Source organism: Marmota monax, unplaced genomic scaffold (assembly GCF_021218885.2).
Source record: "Marmota monax isolate L192 unplaced genomic scaffold, Marmota_monax_Labrador192_F-V1.1 WCK01_AAM20220418_F8-fsc00866, whole genome shotgun sequence".
NCBI classification, from domain to species: domain Eukaryota; kingdom Metazoa; phylum Chordata; class Mammalia; order Rodentia; family Sciuridae; genus Marmota; species Marmota monax.
The window spans coordinates 93,256-111,918 of record NW_026694581.1 but is presented as its reverse complement, the minus strand read 5'-3'; positions in this window follow the sequence as shown (position 1 = coordinate 111,918).

Sequence of the window (18,663 nt, the reverse complement as noted above, 5' to 3'; positions counted from 1 at the left end):
ACCCCATTCACACGGCACACTCTGCCACAGCCCTGTGCAGGTACCAACCCAAGGAATTCTCCCAACAACCACAGGTACTATTACTCACTCCATTTGATGCAGAAACTGAGGCTCAGAGAGGGTTAGCAACCTGCAGAGTTACACAGCTGGGTGAAATGGGGCCTGGACTTGAGCCCAGGCAGTCTGGCAGGAGTCTGGCCTTTCCCTTACACTCCACTGGCCTCTGTGGTGTGATTTCCAACCACCCCAAGGAGCTCATCCTGGAAGTAGGAACTCAGAGTCACTGGGCAGCAGGTTTCTCAGGCATAGCTGAGGTAATCAGCAGGCTGGATGCAGGGCTAATAGTGTCAGGTGGCCTGGGAGCTGTGCCCCTCTGTACAAGACACAGGCACCCACCTGGGCCAGCGAGACTGGTCAACACTGCTTTTTCCTTCCAACAGATTTTCAAAGTCATAAATCTAGCTTTTCATGTGAAATATTTTGCCAATAATTTGATTTTCTCAAATATTTTCCTGGGTTTGGATGCTGGCTCTGATCTTTGATGAGGAGCCTGCTGTGCTGCTCCTGCTGAACAGTCTCCATGTCACCAGTCCTCTGCCAGTCACACCAAGACAAGGAAGAAGCCACAAGTCCTTTGCACTTCCTGCTCCCTCCGTGGGTCTCTACATATAGTAGTTGGCTCCTTCTCATTACTCGGCTCCCAGCTGAAGGGCCACCTCCTCCAGGTGGCCTTTGTTCACCTCCCTTTAGGAAGCAGCCTCATGGAGGCAGGGGAAGGTGTGCAGGCTCTCTGTACTCTTCATGTAATTTCTTTCCACATCCAAAATTGGTTCAAAATAAAGGGGTTTTAAGAAGAAGAAAGCCCTTAGCCTGGTGCATTGAGGAAAAGCAGGAAGGCTGGGGTGATCAAGCTGGGAAGAGAAGCTCAGAATCAAGCAGGAGGGCGCACACTGGGTTGGCCCGAGGAAGGAGTCTGAGGTTTGATTTCTTCTCGAGGGGTCTCGAGCAAGAGCTGCGAGGATCATGGGTGCTTATCTACAGGACTCTCACCTGGAGGAGAAGCTAGGTGTCCTCAGAACAACATCAAAATCCAGGGAGAGGTAGTTTCCCAAAGACATAGCATGAAACTCAGCTAAAAATAGATCAAAGCATAAGCACTAGAACAGAGACCCTGTGCCTAATAGAAGAAAAAGTAGGCCCAAATCTTCACCATGTCACCCTAATATCTGACTTCCTTAACAAGACTCCTACATTCCAAGAAGTAAAATCAAGAATAAATAAATGGTATGGATTCAAACTAAAAAGCATGTTCTCAGCAAAGGAAATGATCAGAACTTCAGGTTCTGCCCAGATCCACCTCACCAACCTGCGTGGGAGACTGTAGAGAATTAGACGTGACTGCATGCATGCTTGCAAACAAGAGGCACTGCTGTCCTTGGTGGAGCTTGCTTGCAAACGGGATGTTCTGCCAAGTGGGCTAGAAGGGCTCTGAGAAAATTTTTATCTGTTCTTAACAAATAACAGAGCTCAGAATGCTCCAGCCCAAGAATAGATTAAGTCATGAGAAGCAGGTCAATTCTGATTAGTAAATTACTTCTGTATATAATGTTTAGCTAGCTTAAAGACCTGAGTCATTGCTGTTGCAATGTTGCATTCTTTGTTCACAATACTATAAAAAGACTGCTGTATTCAATAAAGGGGCTTCTTCTGCTTCTTCTTCCTTGTTCATGCTGATCTGTGTTTGAGTTATTTGTGGCAGGAGACTGCACAAGGGTAGGCCTGGTTCCATCTCGCCACCAACAGAACCCCACTGGAGCTCTAGCTCTGCCCAAATCCGACTTGCCAACCTAGGCAGGAGCCAGAGAATGAGCTCAGGGTAGCCTGAATCCATCTAGTCACCAGCAGACTGGCACCAGAGTTCAGGCTCCACCCAGGACTGGTGGCTCCACCCACCGATAGACACCTGTCAGAGTTCAGCCCCAGCCCAGCACAGCCTCGCTGACATGCTTAGGAGTCTGGACCAAGGAAAGCCTGGGACAATTATGCCACCACCAGAACCCCACCAGAGCTCTGGCCAGTCCCAGGACCATTTCCACTCATAGGCAGACACCCTCTGGAGCTCATACATGGCCCAGATCCTCCTACATGACCAACGCAGAAGCCCAGGCAAGAGTAGGCCCGGTTCCATCCTGCCACTGGAACCCCGCCAGAGTTCCAGCTCTGCCCAGGTCCCCTGGATGACCTGCTCAAGAGCTTGGCAGAGGCCCATTCCATTCCAACACTGGCCAATCCGTTCCAGAGCTCGAGTTCAGCCCAGGACCACCTCTGCCCACATACAGACACCCTCTGGAGCTCATCCACGGCCCAGATCTGCCTCGATGAGCTGCGCATAAGCTTTAGCAAAGGTAGGCCCAGCAGAATTCTGCCAGCCCTGCCCAGATCCCCATTACCGACCTGCACAGGAGATGGTGTCCAGGGTAAGCCAGAGTCCATCCCTCCAAAGGCTGACCCCCAATAGATCTCAGGTTCCACCTAGGTCTGCAGTGCCGACACACAAGGGAGCCAGGACACAGGGTATTCTGGAGTCCATAAAGCCTCTGTGAGACCCCCACCAGAGCACAAGGCTCAGCGCCCACCCGCCCACCAAGATAGAACTCAGGCTTGACCCAGGATTGCCTCTGCCCATTGGAGCTTCTGCTGGAACTCGGGTATGATCCAGGACTCCTTTGGCTGCAGCCTGATGCCAACCGGGTCTCAGTCCTGGCCAAGATCAGCTTCCATGACATGAGTGGGAGTCAGAGCACAGGGTAAGCCCTGTTTCTTCCCTCCACCCGCGGACCACAGCCTGAGCTCAGGCTCTGCCCAGATCTGCCTTGCAGACTTGAAGGTGAGCCCCGGAATATGTTAGGCCTGATTTATCCGGCCACCAGGATATCCTGACTGGAGCTTAGCAACTGCCCAGGATCCCCTCTGCCCTCAGGCAGATGTCTTCCAGAGTTCATACACAGTGCAGATCTGCCTTGCTCACCTGTGCAGGAGGAGCCAGAGCCCAGGGTAAGCCCAGGGCCATCCTGCCACATGGAGACCCCCACTGGAGCTCTTGCTCCTCCGAGATCTGCTTTACTGACATGCACAGGAGCCTGTGCACAGGGTATCCCTGGATCCATCCCACCACCTGCAGACACTCACCAGAGCACAGGCTTGGCCCAGATAGATCATCCTTGCTGACCAGCATGGCTTTTGTGGCCCAGATTAGGTGAGTGTCCATCCCACCAATGGGAAACTCCCAAGGGGCTCAACAAGAAACAAATAGCCAAAACCAAAAAATGAATAATTAAAAATAGTTTATTCATATACCTGATATAATTTGCATTTACTTTCAGAAGAGCTTCATTCTCTATTTTTTTACTTTATTCTCAATTCAGCAATTCAAGAGACTTATAATACTTAAGCATGATTTGGGTGGCCAAATGTTATCCATGTAAAAATAAAACATGATTGGAAAATATTGAAAATATCTTCTCTGACTTCTCACCAATATTAACCAAATTCACCAGAATATCATATCTGAAAAAAATTTGACTTCACAGTGGAAATTTAGAAGTAGAACCAGAATTCCCAAGTTGGCAAAGGGCTCTCTGCATGAAGCAAAACTGTTCAAAGTTGCTTGAAAACAGAATTTTGGTGATGTTCCTGTGGGTGCCTACACAGCTCACCAGAGGTTAATCATATACTGAGCTCATACAAGTCAATAAAATGAAACAGCCCAATAAAAATGGGAAATGCCAAATACAGGGCATTTATAAAAGATGACATACCAAACAGTTGAGATGACATTCCATGTCAGGATAGGAATCCAAAGAAAATATAAAGTTTCTGTGTGTGTGTGCTTATCAAATACACAGAAAAAAAGAGAATTAGAAAACCTAATATTGACAGTGTTGGAAAGTGGAATTGATACGCTCTCATAATTGTTTTTTTTTTTTAGAGAGAGAGAGAGAGAGAGAGAGAGAGAGAGGAGGGAGAGAGAGAGAGAGAATTTTTAATATTTATTATTTAGTTTTTGGCGGACACAACATCTTTGTTTGTATGTGGTGCTGAGGATCGAACCCAGGCCGCACGCATGCCAGGCAAGAGTGCTACCACTTGAGCCACATCCCCAGCCCATGCTCTCATAATTGTAATGCAAAATTGCCATAAGCCTCTACAGAGAAGTTTCAGAACATATACCAAAATTTAAAGTGCATGCTTACCTTAGCACAAGAATTTCAATTTAAATAATATGTTTGTAGTCATTGCGGTAAGTTTTTAAATTTTACCATGAAATCGATCATTGTAGTCAAGGTGTCCACCAACTGGGGATCAGACCCCAGGTCCCTGGGAAAGGAACTGAGCACCATTTCTCTGCTCACACCCATGCCTTTCCTGGGGGCTTCTTAGGCTCATAAAAAGAAAGATCTCTTTGTAGAGTTGTCCTTTCCATTCCTTAGCCCATGGTTTCATTGGATTATTAACTTTTATTGCTATTAGACTCTAGGACATTCTTTTATATTTTGGAAATTAAGAGTTTGCAAGGGGTTCCTCCCATCTTCAGGTTGTTTTCTGCCATACATTTCTTTGTTTGTCCCCTTGTGCATTATTGGTTGATGGTGTCCACTATCTATTCTTGTTTTTGTTGTCCGTGCTATTGATGTTGTATCAAAATGAAAAGATTTAATTATCATGACTGCCCAATGAAGGTTTTTTTTTTCCTCTTGTTTTTTTTTTTTCTAAGAAGTTTAAAGCCATAGGTCTCACAGTTGAGTCTTCCACCCATTTTGAAGTGATTTTCATATGTCATAAGATAAGCATCTTCTTTCAATCTTTGGCATGTGGGTGCCCAGTTTTCCAATACCTTGTGTATTCTTAGCCCCCATGTTGAAGATCATCTATCTATATGGACATGGATTTACTACTGGGCTCTCTGTGCTCTTTTGTGCATCTCTAGGTCTGTTTTATGCCAGTACCATGGCATTTCAATTGCTGTAGCTTTGTGATCAGAAAATGTGATCCCTCTACTCCTGTTCCTGTCCAAGGTTTGAGCTTATTTGTTTTCTCTTTTTGGCTGTTTGAGTTCTTTTGAGGTTTTTTTTTATGAATTTTAGAATCATTCAGTTCTCTTTCTATAAACCATAGTGCCATTGGGACTTTAATAGGAATTGCATACAATTCATAGATGGCTGTGTTAGTGGGAATATTTCAACAGCATTAAATCTCCTAACTTATGACCATAAGATGCTTTGGCATTTGTATCTTTTTAAAATCATCCAATGAATATTTTGTAGTTTTGAATGTGCAGACTTTTATTTGCTTAGTTAAGTTTCTTCCTGATTATTTTGTGATTTCTGATGCTATTGTAAATAGGCAGTTCCACAAAGAACACTGCGGGACTCCACCCACATCAGGTCCCAAAGATGGTCCAACTCATAGACACAGAGAGTATTAGGAGGGTTGCCAGGGGTGGGGGATGGGGACCTGTCAATCACCAGGTCTAACATTGGAGGGGTGCAGAAGAAGTGGTTCTAGAGAGCTATGCAGTGGGTTTCCAGGCCACACTGCCATAGCCTTGACTTAGTTAAGGGGGCCTCTCCCTTCTTGAATATTCTGACTAAATTCTAACAAGACATAAATAAATTGAAGTGCAGTAAATTCTAAAGAGGCCTTGGAACATTTTCTACAAAGAAAGCTCCTGGGCAGAGTTTGAGGCCCAAGGGGGTCTGTGAGTCACAGGATGGATCCGGGTCTACCCTTGCCAGGGCTCCCACAAGGGTCATCCAGGCTGTCCTGAGACGAACTTAAGCTCCAGCAGGGATCTGATGGAGGTGGGATGAACTTCAGGTTAACAAGTGCCCAGGCACCCTTGTACTTCTGCATGGTGAGACAGGGCGGAGCCTGAGCGCTGGCAGGGGTCAGCCGGTGGCAGGATGGACAAGGATCTATGCTGGATCTGGACTCTCACAGGTGTACTAGTATGAACTGGGCTGATCCCTTGCTCCAGCAGGTGTCTACTGGTGAGCAGAGGTGGTCCTGGCATGGGCAAGAGCTTTGGCAAGGATCTGGGGGTGGGTGTAGATAACCTGAGCCCTTCCTGAGCTTCTGACAGGGGGTGGTGGAGAGGGGGTGGGGAGGGTTTTCTCATAGGTAGAGGTGGTATTGGGCAGAGTCTAAGCTCAGGCAGAGGTCTGCCAGAGGCAGGAATAAATCAGGTCTACCCTGGCCCAGGCTCAGGTGCAGGTCTGCAAGTCAGATCTGGGCTGTGCTTGAACACTGGAGGGTGTCTCCCTGTGGACAGAGGCAGTCCTGAGTCTGGATTGAGTTCTGGTTGGGGTCAGCTGGCGGTGGAATAGAAACAGGTGTACCTTGAACCGTGCTCACCAGCTTGCTGTCAGGGCTCATCTGGGCTGGGGATGAATTTCTGCATGTGTCCACTGGTGGACACAGGAAGTCCTGAGTAGAGCAAATCCTCCAGTGGAATTTGTGCTTGGGCGCAGGAAGTCCAGGGGCTGAGTTGAGGTATGGGTCCATCCTACCAGCAGCCGACCACTGTCGAGGCTGAGACTGGGGCCAGGACTGCCTCTGCTCACCAGCAGACCACTGTGCGGGAGCCTAGGCCCAGAGTGGCCCAGGTCCATTCAGACACCAGCAGACTGGCGCTGAAGCTCTGGCTTGACCCAGGATTGACTCCACCCACTGGCAGAGTACTCCTGCCAGAGTTCAGGCTCCACCCAGGACTGACTGTTGTATTCTACTATATTTCCTATCCTCCACTATCCCCCCTCCCCACCACTCCCCTCCCATCTTCTCTCTCTACCCCATCTACTGTAATTCATTTCTCTCCCTTGATTTTTTTCCATTTCCCCTCATTTCCTCTTATATGTAATTTTGTATAACAATGAGGGTATCCTTCCATTTCCATGCAATTTCCCTTCTCTCTCCCTTTCCCTCCCACCTCTCATCCCTGTTTAGTGTTAATCTTTTTCTCATGCTCTTCCTCCCTGCTCTGTTTTTAGTTGCTCTCCTTATATCAAAGAAGACATTTGGCATTTGTTTTTTTTAGGGATTGGCTAGCTTCACTTAGCATAATCTGCTGTAATGCCATCCATTTTCCTGCAAATTCCATGAATTTGTCATTTTTTAGTGCAGAGTAATACTCCATTGTGTATAAATGCTACATTTTCTTAATCCATTCATCTATTGAAGGGCATCTAAGTTGGTTCCACAGTCTAGCTATTGTGAATTGTGCTGCTATGAACATCGATGCAGCAGTATCCCGATAGTACGCTCTTTTAAGTTCTTCAGGGAATAGTCCAGAAGGGCAAGAGCTGGGTCAAATGGTGGTTCCATTCCCAGCTTTCCCAGGAATATCCATACTGCTTTCCAAATTGGCTGCACCAATTTGCAATCCCACCAGCAATGTACAAGTGAACACTTTTCCCCACATCATCGCCAGCACTTGTTGTTGTTTGACTTCATAAAGGCTGCAATCTTACTGGAGTGAGATGGTATCTTAGGGTGGTATTGACTTGCATTTCTCTGACTGCTAGAGATGGTGAGCATTTTTTCATGTACTGGTTGATTGATTTTATATCCTCCTCTGAGAAGTGTCTGTTCAGGTCCTTGGCCCATTTGTTGATTGGGTTATTTGTTATCTTATTGTCTGATTTTTTTCAGTTCTTTGTATACTCTGGATATTAGGGCTCTATCTGAAGTGTGAGGAGTAAAGATTTGTTCCCTGGATGTAGGCTCCCTATTTACCTCTCTTATTGTTTCTCTTGCTGAGAAAAAACTTTTTAGTTTAAGTAAGTCCCATTTGTTGATTCTTGTTTTTAACTCTTGCGCTATGGGTGTCCTATTAAGGAATTTGGAGCCCGACCCCACAACATGTAGATCAGAGCCAACTTTTTCTTCTATCAGATGCAAACTCTCTGATTTGATATAAAGCTCCTTGATGCATTTTGAGTTAACTTTTGTGCATGGTGAGAGAAAGGGATTCAGTTTCATTTTGTTGCATATGGATTTCCAGTTTTCCCAGCACCATTTGTTGAAGATGCTATCTTTCCTCCATTGCATGCTTTTAGCCCCTTTATCGAATATAAGATAGTTGTAATTTTGTGGATTGGTTTCTGTGTCCTCTGTTCTGTACCATTGGTCCAGCCGCCTGATTTGGTAGCAGTACCATGCTGTTTTTGTTACTATTGCTCTGTAGTACAGTTTGAAATCTGGTACCGCTATACCTCCTGATTCACACTTCCTGCTTGGAATTGCTTTTGCTATTCTGGGTCTTTTATTTTTCCATATGAATTTCATGATTGCTTTATCTATTTCTACAAGAAATGCCATTGGGACTTTGATAGGCATTGCATTGAACCTATAGAGAACTTTTGGTAACATCGCCATTTTGATGATGTTAGTTCTGCCTATCCATGAACAGGGTATATTTTTCCATCTTCTAGGATCTTCTTCTATTTCTCTCTTTAGGGTTCTGTAGTTTTCATTGTATAAATCTTTCACCTCTTTTGTTAGGTTGATTCCCAAGTATTTTATTATTTTTTTTTTGAGGATATTGTGAATGGGGTGGTTTTCCTCATTTCCAGTTCAGAAGATTTGTCGCTGATATACAGGAATGCCTTTGATTTATGTGTGTTGATTTTATATCCTGCCACTTTGCTGAATTCATTTATTAGCTCTAGTAGTTTCTTTGTAGACCCTTTTGTGTCTTCTAGGTATAGGATCATATCATCTGCAAATAGTGATAATTTAAGTTCTTCTTTTCCTATCTTAATGCCTTTAATTTGTTTTGTCTGTCTAATTGCTCTGGCCAGTATTTCGAGTACTATATTGAATAGAAGTGGTGAGAGAGGGAATCCCTGTCTTGTTCCAGATTTTAGAGGGAATGCCTTCAGTTTTTCTCCATTTAGAATGATGCTAGCCTGAGGCTTAGCGTATATAGCTTTTACAATGTTGAGGTAAGTTCCTGTTATCCCTAGTTTTTCTAGTGTTTTGAACATAAAGGGATACTGTACTTTGTCGAATGCTTTTTCTGCATCTATCGAGATGATCATAGGCTTCTTATCTTTAAGTCTATTGATGTGGTGAATAACATTTATTGATTTCCATATATTGAACCAGCCTTGCATCCCAGGGATGAATCCTACTTGATCATGCTGCACAATCTTTTTGGTATGTTTTTGTATCCGATTTGCCAGAATTTTATTGAGTATTTTTGCATCTAAATTCATTAGGGATATTGGTCTGTAGTTTTCTTTCTTTGAGGTGTCTTTATCTGGTTTGGGAATCAGGGTGATATTGGCCTCATAGAATGAATTTGGAAGTTCTCCCTCCATTTCTATCTCCTGAAATAGATTGTAGAGTATTGGTATTAGTTCTTCTTTAAAGTTCTTGTAAAACTCTGCTGTATATCCATCCGGTCCTGGGCTTTTCTTGGTTGGTAGTCTTTTGATGGCTTCTTCTATTTCCTCACCTGATATTGGTCTGTTTAGGTTGTTTATATCATCCTGACTCAATCTGGGTAGTGCATATGTCTTAAGGAATTTATCAATGCCTTCACTATCTTCTATTTTATTAGAGTATACGGTTTCAAAATAATTTCTAATTATCTTCTGTATTTCTGAATTGTCTGTTGTGATGTTGCCTTTTTCATCCCGTAAGCTAGTAATTTGGGTTCTCTCTCTTCTTCTCTTTGTTAGTGTGGCTAGTAGTCTATCAATCTTATTTATTTTTTCAAAGAACCAACTTTTAGTTTTGTCAATTTTTTCGATTGTTTCTTTTGTTTCGAGTTCATTGATTTCAGCTCTAATTTTAATTATTTCTTGCCTTCTACTGTATTTGCTGCTGATTTGTTCTTCTTTTTCTAAGGCTTCGAGGTGTAGTGTGAGGTCATTTATTTGTTGGCTTTTCCTTCTTTTAAGGAATGAATTCCATGAAATGAATTTTCCTCTTAGTACTAATTTCATAGTGTCCCAGAGATTTTGATATGTTGTGTCTGAGTTTTCATTTACCTCTAAGAATTTTTTAATTTCCTCTTTGATGTCTTCTGTAACACTTTGTTCATTCAGTAGCATATTGTTTAATCTCCACGTGATGTAGGATTTTTCCTTTCTCATTTTATTATTGATTTCCAATTTCATTCCATTATGATCAGATAAAATGCATGTTAGTATCTCTACTCCTTTGTAATTGCTAAGATTTGCCCTTTGACATAATATATGGTCTATTTTTGAGAAGGATCCATGTGCTGCTGAGAAGAAAATGTATCCACTTGATGTTGGGTGGTATATTCTGTATATATCAATTAAGTCTAAATTATTAATTGTATTATTGAGCTCTATGGTTTCTTTATTCAACTTTTGTTTGGAAGATCTGTCCAGTGGTGAGAGAGGTGTGTTAAAATCTCCCATGATTATTGTGTTGTGGTCTATTTGACTCTTGAACTTGAGAAGAGTTTGTTTGATGAACATATATGCACCATTGTTTGGGGGCATATATATTAATGATCGTCAAGTCTTGTTGGTGTTTGGTTCTCTTGAGCAGTATGTAGTGTCCTTGTTTATCCCTTTTGATTAACTTTGGCTTGAAGTCTATTTTATTTGATACAAGTATGGACACCCCTGCTTGCTCCCGGGGTCCGTATGAGTGATATATTTTTTCCCAAATTTCACCTTCAGTCTGTGTATGTCTTTTGCTATCAGATGAGTCTCCTGTAGGCAGCATATTGTTGGATTTTTTTAATCCATTCTACTAGCCTATGTCTTTTTATTGGTGCATTTAAGCCATTAACATTTAGGGTTACTATTGAGATATGGTTTGTATTTCCAGCCATATTTGATTATGTATGTTACTTAACATGATTTGTTTTTTCTCTATGATTAGTTTTTCCTTTAGTGTACTACCTCCTGCTGTTGGTTTTCATTGGTATTTTTCATTTCCTCTTCCTGTAATGTTTTGCCAAGGATGTTTTGAAGAGCTGGTTTTCTAGCTGCAAATTCTTTTAACTTTTGTTTATCATGGAAGATTTTTATTTCATCTTCAATCCTGAAGCTTAATTTCGCTGGATACATGATTCTTGGTTGGAACCCTTTTTCTTTCAGCATTTGAAATATGTTGTTCCAGGATCTTCTAGCTTTCAGAATCTGTGTTGAAAGATCAGCAGTTATCCTGATTGGTTTACCCCTAAATGTAATCTGCTTTCTCTCTCTTATGGCTTTTAAGATTCTCTCCTTATTCTGTATGTTGGGCATCTTCATTATTATTTGTCTTGGTGTGGATCTCTTATGATTTTGTATATTTGGTGTCCTGTAGGCTTCTGGTATTTGGATTACTTTTTCATTCTTTAAGTCTGGGAAGTTTTCTAGTATTATTTCATTGAATAGATTGCTCATTCCCTTGGTTTGGACCTCTATACCCTCTTGTATCCCAATAACTCTTAGGTTTGGTTTCTTTATGTTATCCCATAATTCTTGGATGTTCTGCTCATGATTTCTTAACATTCTCGCTGAGCTATGTTCTTTTCAAGTTGAAAAACTTTGCCTTTGTTGTCTGAAGTTCTATCTTCTAAGTGTTCTACTCTGCTGGTAATACTCTCATTTGAGTTTTTAATTTGGTTTATTGTTTCCTGCATTTCCAGGATTTCGGTTTGTTTGTTTTTTATATCCTCTATCTCCCTATAGAGTTGATCTTTTGCTTCTTGGATTTGTTTATGTAATTCATTGTCAAAGTGATCTTTCATTGTCTAAATTTGTTGTATAATGTCTTCCTTGAGACTCCAGATCATCTGAAGCATGTATATCCTGAACTCTTTGTCTGACATTCCATCAGCTGCAGATATTACCTCATCTAATGTTGCGTTGAACTGTATTGTTTGTAGTCCTTTCTTTCCTTGTCTTTTCATACTGCTCATGATTCTTTCAGCTTTGTGAAACTGTTGTGCTAATGTTATTACCCTTATATATTTGTATTGTTCTTGTATAGCTCCAAAATCCCTCTTTTTGCGGAGAAAGACAATGTTAACAGTTCCCAATATCAACAGTACATCATCTAAGCATAAGTTTTCATTATTAATACATTTATAGTTAGATTCTAAGTCTATAGATATTGGTTTTAATTATTACTTAAGAATATATTCATTAGTTTCATAAAAGGCATACCATATCTGGTGGCATATAGAAAACTTAATTTCAGATGAAGGATGAGGGAAAGGAGTGAGGGTATGAGGTTAAACTAACTTGGCACCTTTGGAGAACTCTAACCAATAGACTGGTAATTTATGGAAGAATGTATAGACTCAACCTCCTATCTGTATTGAGATAGTTACCCTATGTATACATAGCAAAAGTTAGGAGATTGAAAGTGGGATAGAGAGAATATGAATGAAAAAAAAAGAAAAAAATATAACAAGGAAGAAAAGAGAAATAAGAGAGAAGGAAAAGGAAAGTAAGATATAAATAAAGAAAAAATGGGGGGAAGGTGGGATATATGCAATTCCTCTATATTATATTACTTTGGTAATTTGGTTGTTCATGCACAGTTCTTGGTTTCACATATGTTGAAGTTGTGGAAGAGAGAAAAGAAAAGGAAGAAACAAAGAGAAAAAAAAAAGTCTCTCAGAACACTGTTTTCCTTGCTTCCAGTAGGTGGCATTGTCTATTCCTAGCTTGAGCCTCTGTATTCAGGGTGGTGGGTATAGCCAGTGTGAAAGGAAATGAGCTTCCACCTGTATCTTCCCTACTCTAGTCTCTGAGGTAGAAACCAGGTGCCTGTACAATTGTTGTTTTGCATTGATTGCTACAAACCCCAAAACTTGTGGGAAATATTTTGAGTTATCGCAGCTAAGGGTGGGGGAGTTGGAAACTGGGTACCTGGATCAGCCGAAGAACCCTGCTGGTAGCCACACCCCTTTTGATGGGTTTTAAGGGTTGATGGGCTTCCTCTGGACTAGCACACGGGGCAGGGCCGGGCTTCCTCCTCTGGTCTGGCTTGGCGCCGGGCTTCCTCTTCTGGTCTGGCTTGGCTGGCACAAGGCTGCTTCCTCCTCTCGTCTCCAACATTTCATTCTTAACCCAGAGTTACAAATAACAAAATCCTACATAAGACTGCATATGTTGTCCAGGAAAAAGAGAAGCAAAAGTAATATGTTCTGAACATGTATGAGCATATATTCACAGCCATGTTTAAATGAATTCCAGGTGGTCACGTATCAAGTGAAAAGATGTCAAAGGTTTGCAGTCTGGCTAAGGAGAGGTTCTCTGAAGGGCACTCTGTGGAACGCATTTCTCCTGCAGTAGCTCTGCTGGACTCAATCCAATTCTAAGCAGATTTCTATAATCCTGGCCTCTCACTGGGTCAACTCCATCTGATTTCAAGCATTATTGTAAGAGACACAGGGACAATGATTATTGAAAGGGCTGTGACAAAACTTTCTCTCGAAGTTGCTTTTTTTTTTTAATCATGCTCAGAAACCCCAATTCACATTGGTTGAAAAGACTCAGGACCACCTCTATTTCAGCATAGGGGACAAACTGAGTCCATCTGGTGGTCCTCAGATGATAAACATGCTAAAAATTCCATGGAGGGATTTTGGGTTTCTTGTTTTGGTTTTTTAAATTGGCTGCTTAGGAAAGTGCTTAATCAGCTTCCTATATTATTTGTATCAGTTCAGGAAGATTCATCTGGGTAATTTAAGGACATGGTCTGGAAGAGAATTTTCAGAATTGGGAGGACACACATATTTTAAAATCAGATGGTCTAAAGGATCCTGTGGTTAGCCTTCCCCTGAGACGAACAGGTGGCCCAGTGACAATAATCCAAAGCAGCTCTTAGGTGCTGCCTCTTAACTTAGGATCATTTTGGTATTTGCCAACATCTTACCACATTATTTTGTTGTTTGTAGTTTATTCTGGCTAATTCTATCAGTTTGACAACTGTATTTTGTTGAAGATGAACTAAAAGAGACTACACTTTCATATGGGAATGATAAATCAATGGACCTTTAAATCATCACACTATCTTTATAAGTTCCAAAACACAAAATGTAGCGATGGCATAATGAGCTCAGGAGGCTTAGAGACATCATGGCCTGTTTGGACTGCAATATTTTCTGTACTCAGAAAGCAGTTCAAGAATTCAAAGCTGAGCAAGATCTGGACATCTACTGAATTCTTATTTTTCAGGAGCACCTTGGTTCCAGGGCAAGAAATTAATGTTTCTTAACAAAAGGGACAAGTGCCTTTCTTCCTTTCTTTCTTTCTTTCTTTCTTTCTTTCTTTCTTTCTTTCTTTCTTTCTTTCTTTCTTTCTCTTTTTTTGGTACTAGGAACTGAATCCAGGTGTGCTTTACCACAGAGCTACATCCCCAGACCTTTTTTTATTTTGAGTTCTTCCTAAATTTCCCACGCTGCCCTTAAACTAGATATTTCCCTACTTCACTGAGATTACAAATATGTGTCACTGTACCTGGTGTGTATCAAGATTTTTAAAAACTAAACTTGAATGGCACTTAATTAAATGGCCAAGTTTGAGTTCATAGATGCCTAACCTTGTAGATCAACTAGGAGTTCGTTTGAGTTTGTTGAGTTAGATGAAAAGTGCTTAGAACAGTACCTGACCTAATAAATTCTCAGTACACTGCACCATCACCTGGTTAAGATCAACATTTCTTATTGTGTACTGTATATCGTGGGATAGTGGAACTGTGTGCCTTGACACTGCTCTGACAGTTTTGCCAATGGCCCTGTTCATATCCCACAGTCCTCATCCCTGCCACCTGGACCTTCTCCCACATCCTTGGGCAGTGGTTGGCATACAGGTGCACACCAGCATCACTCGCAGATCATCATCTCATCTGACCTCCTTATTTACCTGAGGCTACTTGCCTCTCTTCCCTGGTTCCCAGGCAGTGCTCCTGTGATTTGCTGTCCTGGGACTTTCTCCACATTGATAGAAGGGAGCTGAGCCATTGTGATTGGATGGTAACCACCAAAGCATTTATACAGTCCTGAAGAACTTCTAGCACCATGAAAAGTGCAGGCTCTGCTGCCAGCTATCTGGGTGCTGGCCTAGCTTCTGCTCCAGTTCTGCCCTGGGCAAGTCCATTGCACTAGTGCTACCTGCCTTCCTCTGTCAAGACCAACTCCTATGTGGAGATATATTGGTATGTGGTCTTAATGATCTACAAAGGAATGGGATTAGAATTACCTGGTATGTAATAAGCAGTCAAAATTAAAAATTTTAACTTATATATTTTTTAATATTCCTCATTATGAGCCCTAGATCTTGAGATAGTAAAACAAATGGAAGCTATCTGGGTTCAAATTCTGACTAAATGACTCATTAGGAGCACAATTTGGAGCACATTATTAAACTATTATCAGCCTGTTAGGCTATGGATTAATACTACCTACTTCATAACACATAGTTGTTACAGAAGTAAATAAGATAAGTGGAATTAAGCACTTTGTATAATGCCAAGCATATAATAAATAGGAATTTATAAACTTCAGTGAAGTGTTTTTTAGACCTTATGATTACTGATACCAGATTTCAGATCAAAGTTATCATATAGGGCCCTATTTTCATATATCAATTGGAATTTAGCTCTACTAGTATCTAGAACTGTAGTAGCAACAGTAGTTTTTTTTTTTAAATCAGTGTTTATGAACTCTTGCAATAAAATATATTAGAAAAAAGTGAATTAAATATAGTTAAATTTAAAAAGTATATTCACATATGTGCATAATGAGCTAAAGGCAGATCACAGTCAAAAAATTTAGAATTCCTTACGAAATTCAGAAGTCTAGTTTGACCCCTGTTGAGCAGTTAGTCAAAAAGAACTTTCACTGTGTTAACACACCCCTAGCTTGGCTTTGTTTCTTGGAAAAATTTAGAGTCTGTTATTTTAGTACTGTGCTATTATGTATTAGATGAACTAGTTTTCCTGGTTGGTTTTCTATTTGTAACATTTGATTGATAATCCACAGAGATTTGTACACAAGAGTTTGTTACTTCTAAAGTCATTAGGATACTTTTTAGTATATACACAGCAAAGAGGCTATTTTCCAAATGATGCTATTTTACCAACATCATGAATGAGATGCTGCCGATTTGACTGGCTTGGTAGAAGGTCCTCTTTTGGTTTCAGGATGTTTTCTTGTAGGTCACAATTTGCTAAGTGTTTTTTTTTTTTTTTTTAACATGAGTTGTGTTGAATTTTCTTGAATTTTCTCTAACACATCTACAATACCAGTACCTTGATGTGATGCTTCCTTTTTATCAGTATTGTCTAATAGACCTTTCTGCCATGACAGAAATGTACGGTATCTGCACTGCACTGTCAGATATGATAGCTACCAGACTATGTGGTTATTGAGCTCTTGAAATAACTGGTGGGACTGAGGAACTGATATTTGATTTTGTGGGATTTTAATTAATTTAAATAGTCATACAAGGGTTTTGGATCCTGTATTGAATGATTAATATGTAGGTTAGCAGAAGACACTTTAATTGGTATTCATTATAATTTTCTTTTCCTAATATTTTCCTTCCCTTCCTTTCTTCTCTTCCTTCTCTTCCTTTCTTCCTCCCTCCTTCACACTCTTTCTCTTTCTTGCTTTCTTTCTCTACCCCTTTCTTCATTCTTTCTTTCTTTCCTTCCTTCCTTCCATCCTTCCTTCCTTCCTTCCTTCCTTCTTTCCTTCCTTCCTTCTTCCTTCCTTCTTTCCTTCCTTCCTTCTTCCTTCCTTCTTTCCTTTTCTCTAGCACTGGAGCTCGAAACCAGGACCTCAGCATGCAAGGAAAGTGCTCTACCACTGAAGCACATCCCATCCTTCAGGAGATTTTTCAATTAGAATCTCCTGAAATAAACCTGGGTGTACAAATATGAAAATCACAATTTTAGAAATGGGAGGTCCATGCCTTCAATCCCAGTGGCTTGGGAGTGTGAGACAGGAGGATTATAAGCTCAAAGCCAGTCTGAACAAATTAGTGAGATCCTGTCTCAAAAAATAAGACCTTTGAATGTGAGTCAGCAGTTAAGCTCCCCAGGGTTCACTCTCCAGTACCAAGGGGAGGAAAAGAATTTTACAAATGGGAAATAACATTTTTGAAACAATACAATTTTCACAATTTTAGCTTCAATTTAAAAATTTACTCCTATTCTCAGACTTTATTTACAGGGCATTCTGCTGTTTTTTTTTTTTTTTTTTTTTTTTTCTGGAAAACCATGGTACTTGAATAAATGTGACTTTTTCAAATGTGAAAATATAATCCACTGAGAGTTAGCTGTCCATTTCTGATAGTATTAAGTTGTAAGTTCCACAAAGACAGTACTGGAACTCCTAAGCTCTTGGCCACTGAGGAGTACTGGAGATTAAACCCAGAGCCAGGCACATGCTAAGCGAGCACTTAACTGGGAGATTTATTCCAGCCCAGTAAGTGTTTTTAAAGATTGTTTTCTCTCTGTTATCTAGCATAGTGACAGTATATAGTAAATATCATTAAATGTTTGTTGAATTATTATAATTAAATATCAACAACCTAAAGCTTTAAACTACACAACAGTCCTTAAATCCTACAATACAGTAGTGACATTAGTTCATGTCAGTAGCAAGAAGGAGACGGGAACCAGGGCCACAGTGCAGTGATCCATGGCTGGTAGTTGAAACCTCAGGGTGCAAGCTGCATCAGTACAGGGCTCTGCCATGTGTATGGACACATGTTTGGACACAGCCCAACTATAATCAAGGTATATTTACCCTGCAGTCTTAGGTTCAGAGTTAGAAAGGACTTTCCACGTGATTTAAACCAACATTATTTTTTCTCCAGAAGAATTTCTCTTTACATTGTACTTAAACATGGTTGCTATGGTCTGAATGTGTTCTCCCCAATTGTATATGTTGTAACAATCACCATTGTGACCACTGAAAAAGGGAGAGAAATTTAGGATGGGATTAGGTCATGGGGATCTATATTTTTTAACAGAATCAATGCCCTTTTATAAGAGGCTTCACACATCATTCACATCCCTTTGGCCCCTTCTGCTTTCTGTCATCTGATGATTCAGCAACACATGCCATCTTGGACAATGTGAATATACTTAGTGTTCCTGAACTGTACACTTCAAAGTGGTTCAAATGGCAAATGGTACGTGTATTTTACAAAAAAAAAAAAAAAAACACATTGAAAGATGCATTTTCTATTGTTCAGTGTTTCCTGCTATTATTTAGTAATCACATTCATTAAGAGCACTAACCCAGCAGGCCACAGTGGCGCATGCCTGTCAGCCATTGGGAGGCTGAGGCAGGAGGATTGCAAGTTCAAAGCCAGCCTCAGCAAAAGCAAGGTGCTAAGCAATCCAGTGAGTCCTTCTCTCTAAATAAAATACAAAATAGGGTTATGGATGTGGCTCAGTGGCCAAGAGCTTAGGAGTTCAATCTCTGGTACCCAAAAAAAGAAGCACTAATCAAAATTTCACAGCCCTGTATTTGAGATTTGATTCTGCTTGCTGCATCTCTGGAAACTAAAAGCATGTACTTAGCTAAGCCTCAGTTTCCTCTTCTGTAACATAGGAATTATAAAATGCTTACTTCCCCACTAGAGGTTGCTGTGAAATTTC